Raw genomic sequence first — 10,385 nt, 5'->3', positions numbered from 1 at the left:
TCGTCGATGTGCCCAACATGGATCGGAGATACAAACACTGGAGCCATGGCTATGAAATCAAATTGAGGCTCAAAATTTGAGAGAGATCGAGACAAAAGAGATTAGAGCTCTGTTCTGTTTCAGAATTATGGTTGTTTGAATCCAACGGCGTAGGAGTATCAGAGACTGAAATCCAACCACTTCCATCCTCAGAAATGGCACCATATGGGCGTCTGGACCTAAGCTCCTCGAGGCTCTTCATCCGCTTGACTTCAATATCTTCATCAACCAGGGGTTTCTCTTCATCTGCTGAATCATCATCTTCTTCAAGCTTTACTGGTTTTTTTGCCAAACAGGGTCTTCATCAACACGAAGAAGAAGCCACCATTATTTCTATTTAATTACCTTCCTTAATGGAGAGATGGTTTGGAAGAATTCAGTGAGAGAAGGTTCTTGGAGCGCTTAGACGGCGTAGAAGGGAGCAGACCGCCGTCAGTTCGAGCTCGCTTTGCCGCTGAAGAATTCCTGTTATCCACCTGAGACATGGCGATGAAGCTCTTTGTCAACACCGAATACAAGCACGAACGTGTACTCAGGTCCAGAGGTACCAACGCGGTCCACGGGTTGCCGGAGAGGTTGAAGCCCTAAGAGGAGAAGACCGAGGAGGATCGGGGAAGTCGAGTTGGGTCCGGAACTTGCAGCCCGTGCAGAAGGCTCGGACCAAGGTGGTGATGGGTTGACTGAGTGAGTCAAGGACAGCGACTCGAAGGAGCTGGGCGTGAAGGTGGTGGACTCGAAGAAATTTCAAGGTATGTGTAGAAAATTCTAGCGGACTAGGTTGAGGTCCGGCGGACGGCTAAGATGAGGTTGCCGCCCGCCGGTGAAGCGAAAATATTAGGTTCTAAATCTGCTCTGATACCATGTAAAACAAATTGATGTATATTATTGATTTGATGTGTATTGATTGATGTATCTGTATATTACAATTCCTATATATATAGAGGAGAAGATGGTAGTAGGTGTAGGTGGTAGTGGAGGTGGTAGGTGGAGTGAGTGGTAGTGGAGGTGGTAGGTGGGTGGTAGTTTACATTTTACAATTTACATTTTACATTAACAAGGTGTAATATAGAGTTTTTATTTTGTATTCTATTTAATTAGAAGTGTAATAAAAATAAAATGGATGTGCAAGTTTAACACACTGCTAACATGAAGAGATCAAACCGTTGCATGACTTATTAATTAATGCTTAATATGAATTGCACCTGGAAATGGATAGAGATATTTATAAATATTTTTGGGATACATCTTTGATTTGACGGTTAGTGATAGTCGTGTGTGTGGTTTTTGCCTTGTATTATGATAGACAGAATTATCTATGTTTTTATTATTTTCACATGACTTGAGTGATTTGATCAATCGGTGAGTTTTCTGGCAAAAGAAGTTAATGTTTGTTGCAGTAGTTTGAATCTATAGTTTGTTGTTGTTATCAAATCCATTTTAATTCAAATAGAATTTAATATTTTTAATTAATTTGAAACGAATTTTATGACATCATGCTACTATAATTTTTTTATGAAATATTGTGTGATATTTGTTATTTTTTGACTGATTTAGTTTTAATGCTATGTATGGGATTTAATTAGAGTTTATTTAAAAGTTTGTGAGCTTTTAATTAAATTATGGTGGCGTTTATGACGTCCATACTACTACCAATGAATCTCTTTTAGAATATTATATGAAAAAATATATTTCATGTGTAAATGACTTTTCATTTGATTGTAGTAGTATCTTTATACTGTTAAAACAGTCATTGACACTGAAGAAATTTAAACATAATAGTTTAAGTAGTGGTATCGTTCTAATTATTTTAAAGTAGATTGAGAAATCTTTTTTATTGATTATTATTTTGTTAATAATCAATTTGAGAGTTATTGTTAAAGTAACTATTAAGTCTAAACAATATTTTAGTCAAATTAAATTGAGATTGTGACATGTGTTGTGATAATTACTTTTATATATCATAATAGGTATCCAATTGTTTTGACAGAATAAAAGGGCACATATTGTATTGAGTATAAATCCATAATTTAAGAGTGAGCAATTACCTTTCGTGGGGGTTTATTTATGCATTATAAAAGTGATTGAATGATCTAAGATATAGGTCTTGCCTCAAATACACATTTGTCATGAGTGTGTGTTTGATGGTTGTAATAGTGATACTTGTACGAAATGAGTTATGGTTTTTGTGCTAACTTTTGTATTATCACAAATGTGGGGGAGAGAAGTAGTGTTGTCTGCTAGTCATTCCACAGAAACTCGAATAAGAAGTACTCAAATTCAAGAAATAGAATCCTAATTTAGAGGTACAAGTATTCTTCATTGAAAGCATTGGAAGGATTTGTACAATCCCTTGAATGCATGATAAGAATTTATACAATCAAATGCGGTTTTTGAATTGTTTTAACTCTTGAGCAAAATCTTTACGAGCAAGAAATAATCTTCTCGTATAATCTTGTTGATCAAGTCCGCGATCCTCCAAACGTCGTCGCTTTACTCCCTAAAAACACAAATGTGAGCTAGTCGGCGGGTGTGTGCTGGATACCTCTCCGATGCCTAAGTCAGCAAAATAGACAAATAGACAAAAGCTCTGTGTATTCGAGAATCAAAGTTGTGTTACCTCTCCAAAGGTGATGTTGTGAGCTTTTATAGGTTCCGCATGGCACAATCCTTGTAGGACTCTTATTCCTCCATGTAGAGTCCTCCTAGGAATCACACTCCTGAAGGATAATGCTTATCCTTCAACACCCCCCTCACTGCTTAAACCAAGTGAGATGGTTTTACCTCAGTTGGATGTCAATACGACCGAGCTAACATGACCACGCTAAAGCCGCAGACTAGACCGAGCTCCAACTAGCTCGGTTCTTCCTTTCATTGCGTGTGCCTCGATTTGACATATTCCAACTGGGCTGTTCATTTAATACCGAGCTAACCAAGCTTGGTGCTCCAATGCACAACGCCAAGCTAGCTAGGTTCTCGTGCAGTTGTACCTCGGTTGCCTGTTGAAACCATGCTATCCATAGCGTGCCTAGACTGAGCTATTCAACAGCAAGGTTCTGAGAAAAGGCCCACAATACCTCGGCTTAGTTTGGTTTGATCGAGCTAACTGTCGCCGCTCTGACCATGCCGACCATGCTAACTACAAAAAGTTCTTTTGGACCGAGCTAACTTCAAGGCCTTTTTACTCAGTCCTTACTGTGGCCCACAGAATGGCCCATTACCCAGCTCGGCGCAATTTACATATAAATTACCCTCTCAATTGCCCCTTAATTTCATTTGCGCAGCATGATAGGGATTATCTTTTACCAGCCGAGCTAAAAACTTCAGCTTTTCAACCGAGCTAAATCCACACCGAGCTTCCCATCTGTCCAGTCAAAACGTCTCTTCAGTCGCTATAACTGAATCGCTTCTTATTCCAAGAACACGTGGCACACTATCATTGGCCCAATACAGCTGTCACGCCGTCTTCGTATTTCGCGTATTTTGAACAGTCCCACCCAATTTCTCATTCTTTACACAAAAACTACTCATTTTGAATCTATCACGTCTACTATTCATCATTTTCTCTCTCTTTGAGCTTCTTCTCCTTTGTTCTCTTGCAACTGTGGAGCTTGTGTTTTTGCTGGGATCTTTTTCCCCTTTGGTCCCTCCATTTTGAATTGGTATGTGACTCAAATCTCTTTCCTTTCCGTTGATTTCGCACTTGTTTTGTAATGCATAGCATGCATTTTTGTATGATTTTCAAAAACACCTACTCCACTTTTGCTTCCATTTTCTGAAAAAACCTTTGTAATATAACCACTATCTATATGAATAACCTGGGAAATGATAGTTTTAATCCAAAATCACATTCCAACCGAACTAGGATATTGTTTGTATTAGGTATGACCCTGGCCGAACTAAACAACCAGATTAAAACTTCACACCCTACTCGTAGTTTTAATAGGCCCTACCTCTTAGCCGTGCTATCGAACTGCATTAAGTTTGCGCAATACCGCATTAGAAAGCCCTAAAAACCGACCGGACTAAAACTTGGAGCTAAACCAGCTCCCTTAGTTAAAACCGAACTAAGAATGCTGTCCCAAAAGTTCAACCGGGCTAAAGGCCCTAGCTCAAACTGAGCTAAGAATGGATAGTGGCCTACGTAACCGAGCTAGGACTTCATTTATCTCTGCCTTTGTTTCTTTTAGCACGGTCCAACAAACTGAGCTTAACACCTTTCTTTTTTCACTTTGCAGACTTAGGTTGCCAGGCACTCCCTTGAACGCTCAACCGAGCTACTCAGCATCATTTCACGACCAAGCTAATACTCCGTTAAGCCGAGCTAAACCGCCGAGCTGGCCTTAACCTCGGTTTAGCCGAGCTCTTCCATCAATATTCCATAGGGTCGGCTAAAGATGGCTGGGTTTACTATTTAAGAATAAGGCGCCGGCGTGAAAAGAAAATAAAGAATACTCCAGATAAGGATGTAAATGATGATGATTTTTTCTGAGTTTCTAGGAACTTTGAAGACCACGAAGCCCAGATCCCTGGCGACCGAATAAATTGGAATAAAGGAGTCGCCGGTATAACTACCTCGGCCCACTTTCATGTTCTTTCTCTTATTTCAGTACTTACTTTTAACCGTACTAACTGTTGTTTCCTTCCTTTAAGCAAATTTGAACTTTCTCAAGTCTCAGTACAGCTACCCCAACTTGAATGCACTTCGCGCCGCTCTGCGATATCCCAACCGAAGCTGGGCCGAGCTACTCAATTTTGAACCGACATACAGATATAGTAGCCGTAGGAAGACCAGGGTGACCGATTTCCTCCTTGAGCCATCCCCAGAACCTGATCCTTCCCTTCCACAAATCAACTTGATCCTATTGACTGTGGAACAAGAGATGGCCAAGAAAAGAGCAGTAAGGGCCCTTCTGACCGAAACAAACCAGGCCAAGGTACCACCAGCCAGCCAACCTCAAGAGACCGTGGTAGCCCTGCCAGCCCATCAGCCTTCAACATCTCGAGCAAGCAAGCGTGCTCGGATCTCCACAACCGAGCCACGCCTTTTTGATGAACAAGACACCATTCTCCCACAATCCACTCCACCAAGCCCACAACCAGAACACTCAGACCGAGCTAGCTCCTCCAAGTGGGTGCCAAAGGTCACCTTCAGGAACCGCGCTATCACTGACTCTGATTCAGTGGTCGCGGAAAAAGATCATTTGCTGGCCTTCAATCTGGCCAAGAGCGTCTGCCTTCTAGCCGACATGGATCATCATGATCACCTTACCAAGCTGAAGGCCATTCGCTCGGCTTCAAAGTCAATGGTGTTGGTAAGTTCTCATTTTCCTTCTCCAAATTTTAACATCTTTTTGCTCGGTTTATCTCAAAAATTGTTTCTCTCCTTTTGCAGGCCTTGCAGAAGAACCACGTTGCTCACAAGCGCGTGTTGGAGCTTCGAAAGACCACAAGGGAGGCCATGACAGAGGCCAATGCTAAGGCGGCCGAGCTAAAAGAATCCCAGCAAAAGATGGCCGAGCTACAGGCCAAAGTAGCTCGGCTTACCGGCCTTGTCAATTCAGCTGAAGCAGATAAGAAAAAGGCTGCGGCCATGGTGAAAGACAAATATCTGCGTGAGCTGGCCAAGCTTGAAGGCAAGAAGAATGCAGAGATAGCTGAGCTAGAGAAGAAGGTTAAGGACGCGGAAGACCGCGGTTATAAGGAGGGGGAGGCCACTTACATCCAACAATGTGAAGCTACAAAAGATCTTTTCTTCAAGTGTGGATAGACGGCGGCTGTGGTGTAGCTTGGTCATAGCCCAGAGACCGAGGTCTTCAACCCTCCTCCTTATTTCATTCCAAGCTCTATGGCGGAGTATGCTGCCGCCATTCAGCAAAAATTTCTGGAAGAGAAGGACGAAGATGCTGTTCCAGAAGATAACACCCAGCCCGATCTCCAATCTATCTCCCCAACTCCAGTGGTCTCCATCCTATCTTTGCCTGCAGTGTCTGATGCGGTGCCTCCAACCAAGATGAACCAAGAGGTGCTTGCAATAACCGAGCTACCTCTGGGTGAAGACCGGGTTGTTTTGGATGCCGACCTCGACGATCTCTTTGCGTGATTATGTACTTTTCTTTTCTTTAGGTGTTAACTTTAGAAGTTTTTGTAACCGGACTATGGCCCCATCTCTTGTATTTTGACTTTGCATTTATCAATGAAATCATCTTTTGTTCTAACTGTTTGTTCAGTTTCTTTCCATGCTTGTATTTACCTTCCAAATATAATTTGAATGTAGTGTAACACTTTCCGACCGAGATAACTATCTCGGTTTTAACCTTGAAATCTCTGGTCATACCTGCCAACCTCTTCAGTTTAGGTCTTTACCTCGGCTGAAGATCGCAATAAGTTGTATTCTAGCCAACCTCTTCAGCCTAGATCCTTATCTCGGCTGAAGAACAATAAGTGTTGATTTTTCCAGCCAACCACTCTTCAGCCTTGATCTTTATCTCGATTAAAGAACAATAAGTGTTGGTTTTTCCAGCCAACCTCTTCAGCCTAGATCCTAATCTTAGCTGAAGAGAGCTCAAAGTTGGTTTTTCCTGCCAACCTTGAGTGAAGTGTTTGGTTATTCCTGCCAAACGTCCTACAGCCTGGATCCTTATCCTGGGCTTAGGAGGGGTGTTGGTTATTCCTGCCAACCTAGAGTAAAGTGTTTGGTTATTCCTGCCAAACGTCCTGCAGCCTGGATCCTTACCCTGGGCTTAGGAGGGGTGTTGGTTTTTCCAGCCAACCTCTAAGTTGGTTATTCCTGCCAACCTAGAGTAGAGTGTTTGGTTTTTCCGGCCAAACGTCCTGCAGCTTGGATCCTTATCCTGGGCTTAGGAGAAGTGTTTGTTGGTTTTTCCAACCAACTTCTTCAGCCCAGATCCTAATCCTAGCTAAAGAGAGCGCAAAGTTGGTTATTCCGGCCAACTCTGCTTTTGTTGCCCCTAGCTCACTAAAACAACTTTTATAGAATAAAACAATTATGCTGAAAAGAAAACTACTTGTTTTATTGAGAAAAAGAAAAATGACAAGTATGTCTAAAGAGAAAGCTAAAAATAAAATAGTTTGAGATTGGCAGTGTTCCATGGCCTGGGAATGGCTTTGCTGTCCTTGTCTTCCAAGTGGTATGCCCCTTTTTCTGCTAACCCAACCACTTTGTAAGGTCCTTCTCAATTGGGCCCTAACTTGCTGTCTCCGGATACCAGGGTGTTTCCCATTACTTTACGTAGTACCCAATCTTCAACCTTGAATTGCCTTGGATGTACTGTCTTGTTATACTTTCTGGACAACTCTTGCTGGTATGAGGCAATGTGAACCAGTGTTCTTTCTCTTCTTTCTTCCGCAAGGTCGAGTTCCAAGGCTATGGCTTCCCCATTTAAGTCTGGATAAAAATTCTCGCTTCTCATTGTGGGGAGGCCGACTTCTAGTGGGATTATTGCCTCTATGCCATAGGCTAAAGAGAATGGCGTTTCTCCGGTTAATCGCCGAGGTGTGGTACGGTAAGCCCATAAAACATGAGGAAGTTCCCCAGCCCACTTGGTTTTTGTTTTCTCTAACTTTTTCTTCAATCCATCTAAGACGACCTTGTTTGATGCTTCTACCTGGCCATTTGCATGGGGGTATGCCGGTGTAGAGTTGTAGAATTCTATCTTGTACTCCTCACAAAAGCCTCTAAAAATTTTGCCGTCGAACTAAGTGCCGTTGTCTGATATTAGCGCCTTGGGTATGCCAAACCGTGTGATTATATTCTGCCAGATGAACTTTTTCACATCGTTCTCCTTTATTGATGCTAGTGTTTCTGCTTCCACCCACTTTGTGAAGTAGTCTGCTACTGCAAGGAAGAACTTTCTGTTGCCGGGTGCTGTTGGAAGTGGTCCTACTATATCCAAGCCCCACATTGCGAAGGGCCATGGGCTAGTTACTGGTAGAAGCTCCCTGGCTGGTTGATGTATTTGGTGTGCGAAATTCTGACATTTCTCGCACTTCTTGACATACTTCTCCAAATCTGCTTTCATGTAAGGCCACCAATATCCCTGTGAAATTGCTCTGTAAGCCAATGATCTCCTCCCTTGGTGGCTTCTGCATACGCCTTCGTGAATCTCGAACAGGAATACTTCAACCTTGTTGGGATGGACACACTTCAGGTAAGGTCCTGTGAAGGATTTTTTGTACAAGGCCATTGATGGGGAGAGCCAAAATCGCTGTGACTTTTCTCTTATCTTGTTGGCCTTCTTCTTCTCTTCGGGTAAAATGCCGTCTTTTAGGAACACTATGATGGGATCCATCCATGAAGGGCCTAGTTCGGTGCAACATATTTTTTCTACTTCAAGTTCTTCAATGCTTGGTCTGGGTAGGAAGTCGATCAGTAGTGGATGTGGGATGGATGTATCTGCCATTGAAGCAAAGCCTGCTAGTTCGTCTGCTTTGTGTAACCAGCCCGCGGGGGGACCTCGCTACAGCTCGGACTCGATTTGTAGTCACGGTTCTTAATCTGAACCAAAGAGTCCAAATCCGGCAAATCGTTTTTGAGAAAACAGATTTTTTGAAAGAAGTGCCAAACATGGACTGCTTTGCCAGATACAGAGTCGCCACCTAAATATTTTATTTTGGGAAATTTAGGAAACCCTGACTCGGTGCCAAAAGGCCACGTGTCCGTCATCACCAAAGTTGCCTCGGCTCGGGAACTTGGGTACGATTGGGGAAGGTCACTTCGTGAGCACCCCCGCTCGCCCGGTCATAGACCGGCCTCTACTAACCATGATATCTATTTTTGAAAACATTGTATGTTCTTATTCCGGTTATTAGCCTAGGTTACTATGTGATGCTTACAGCATATAAGTATAGACTGGGTCGCCCGAATTGGAACAAAACATTTCATGTTTATCTTTTGAAAGATGGTTTGCTACTCGCAAGTAGGCTTAAAATGCAGATTTTGCCATTCGCAGGTGGGCTTAGAAAAGATGGTTTTGCCACTATCTAGTGGGCTTAAAACAAACAGTTGATGATTTATTCCAATCCAAGTAAACCAACCTTCACCCACAGGCATTCAGGCAGTTATATCACATAAGCATATAGCCTCATGGTAAGCATGCTATTCATGGCAGCACTCACACGCATGCAAGGATGCTAAAGCATAAAACTCACCAGGTACTCCAAGCCAAAAAAGAGACTACATTAGAAATCATGCATGAATCCTAAGTATACAGAAATGCCTAATGCAATACATGCAAAAATGCAACTATAGCAGGCTCGGCTATTCTAAACATGGCACATGAAATGCTACAACTAACATGTATTCAAATTTGAAATTGAAAGTACGATGCAGTTAGTATGATGCGCCGAGCCCGGTGCATGTAATACAGATGAATGATGCAAACATGCTGTCATTGCTGTATGCTAATTGAAATATGCCCTAATCTAACCATCAAAAGCGGATAAATAAAAGGGAGAAAGACGTGGGGTTGGAAGACATACAACACACTCACGCACACTTATTACAGTTATGCCCTCGCGCAGAGGGTCCGAATAAATAATACAGTCCCAATATTACAGTCCCGAATATTACAGTCCGAAATATTACAAAATCCTAATTAATTAATGAATTGACTAAGAAAGCAAGTAAAACTGGCGTGCAAGCCAGGGACTGTCTTGCTTCTGATGGATGATGCATGTCCGGGTTGTCTTGCGCAGAAATCCACCGGAATGCCCCAATTAGCCTCTGTTTACACCTGTTCTTGAAATGTGTGCCAAGCCCCAAAAAGTTGCTGATTCTTCGTTTTGCTGCAACAGAGAGCAAGAAAGGGACATAGCAATGTATTTGCACAGATATATGCATGTCTCGATCCTCGTGCCACCAATCACGCATACCGAGGCATGATGGCCGAGGAGTCAAAATGCACAATTCAATATAGGATGAATGCACATGAAACTACGGCTAAAACCTAGCTCCATCATGGATAATCCGGAGTGTCGGTGACTGGGGGAATTGAGACACATTCCGTCACTCGGAGTACGAAATGTACCTCATTTCCCGTGCCCGGGCTAACTCCTATTCCGGACACGATGCGATATGCATGATATGCATGAAATGCAACTAAGATGCAATCCTAACATACACAATGCTATGAAAATGAGATGTCTCGAAATGCGTGCACGCGGGCACGCAAACCGAGAGAATGACAGAATGCTGAAAATGAGGTGCCTCGAAGTGCGTGCACACGGGCATGCAAACTGAGAAAATGACAGAATGCTATGAAAGCGAGGTGCCTCGAAGTGCGTGCACACGGGCATGCAAACCGAGAAAATGACAGAATGCTATGAAA

Source organism: Camellia sinensis, chromosome 1 (genome assembly GCF_055761805.1).
Source record: "Camellia sinensis isolate YWXY chromosome 1, ASM5576180v1, whole genome shotgun sequence".
Classification (NCBI taxonomy): domain Eukaryota; kingdom Viridiplantae; phylum Streptophyta; class Magnoliopsida; order Ericales; family Theaceae; genus Camellia; species Camellia sinensis.
Note: the sequence above shows the minus strand (reverse complement) of the source record.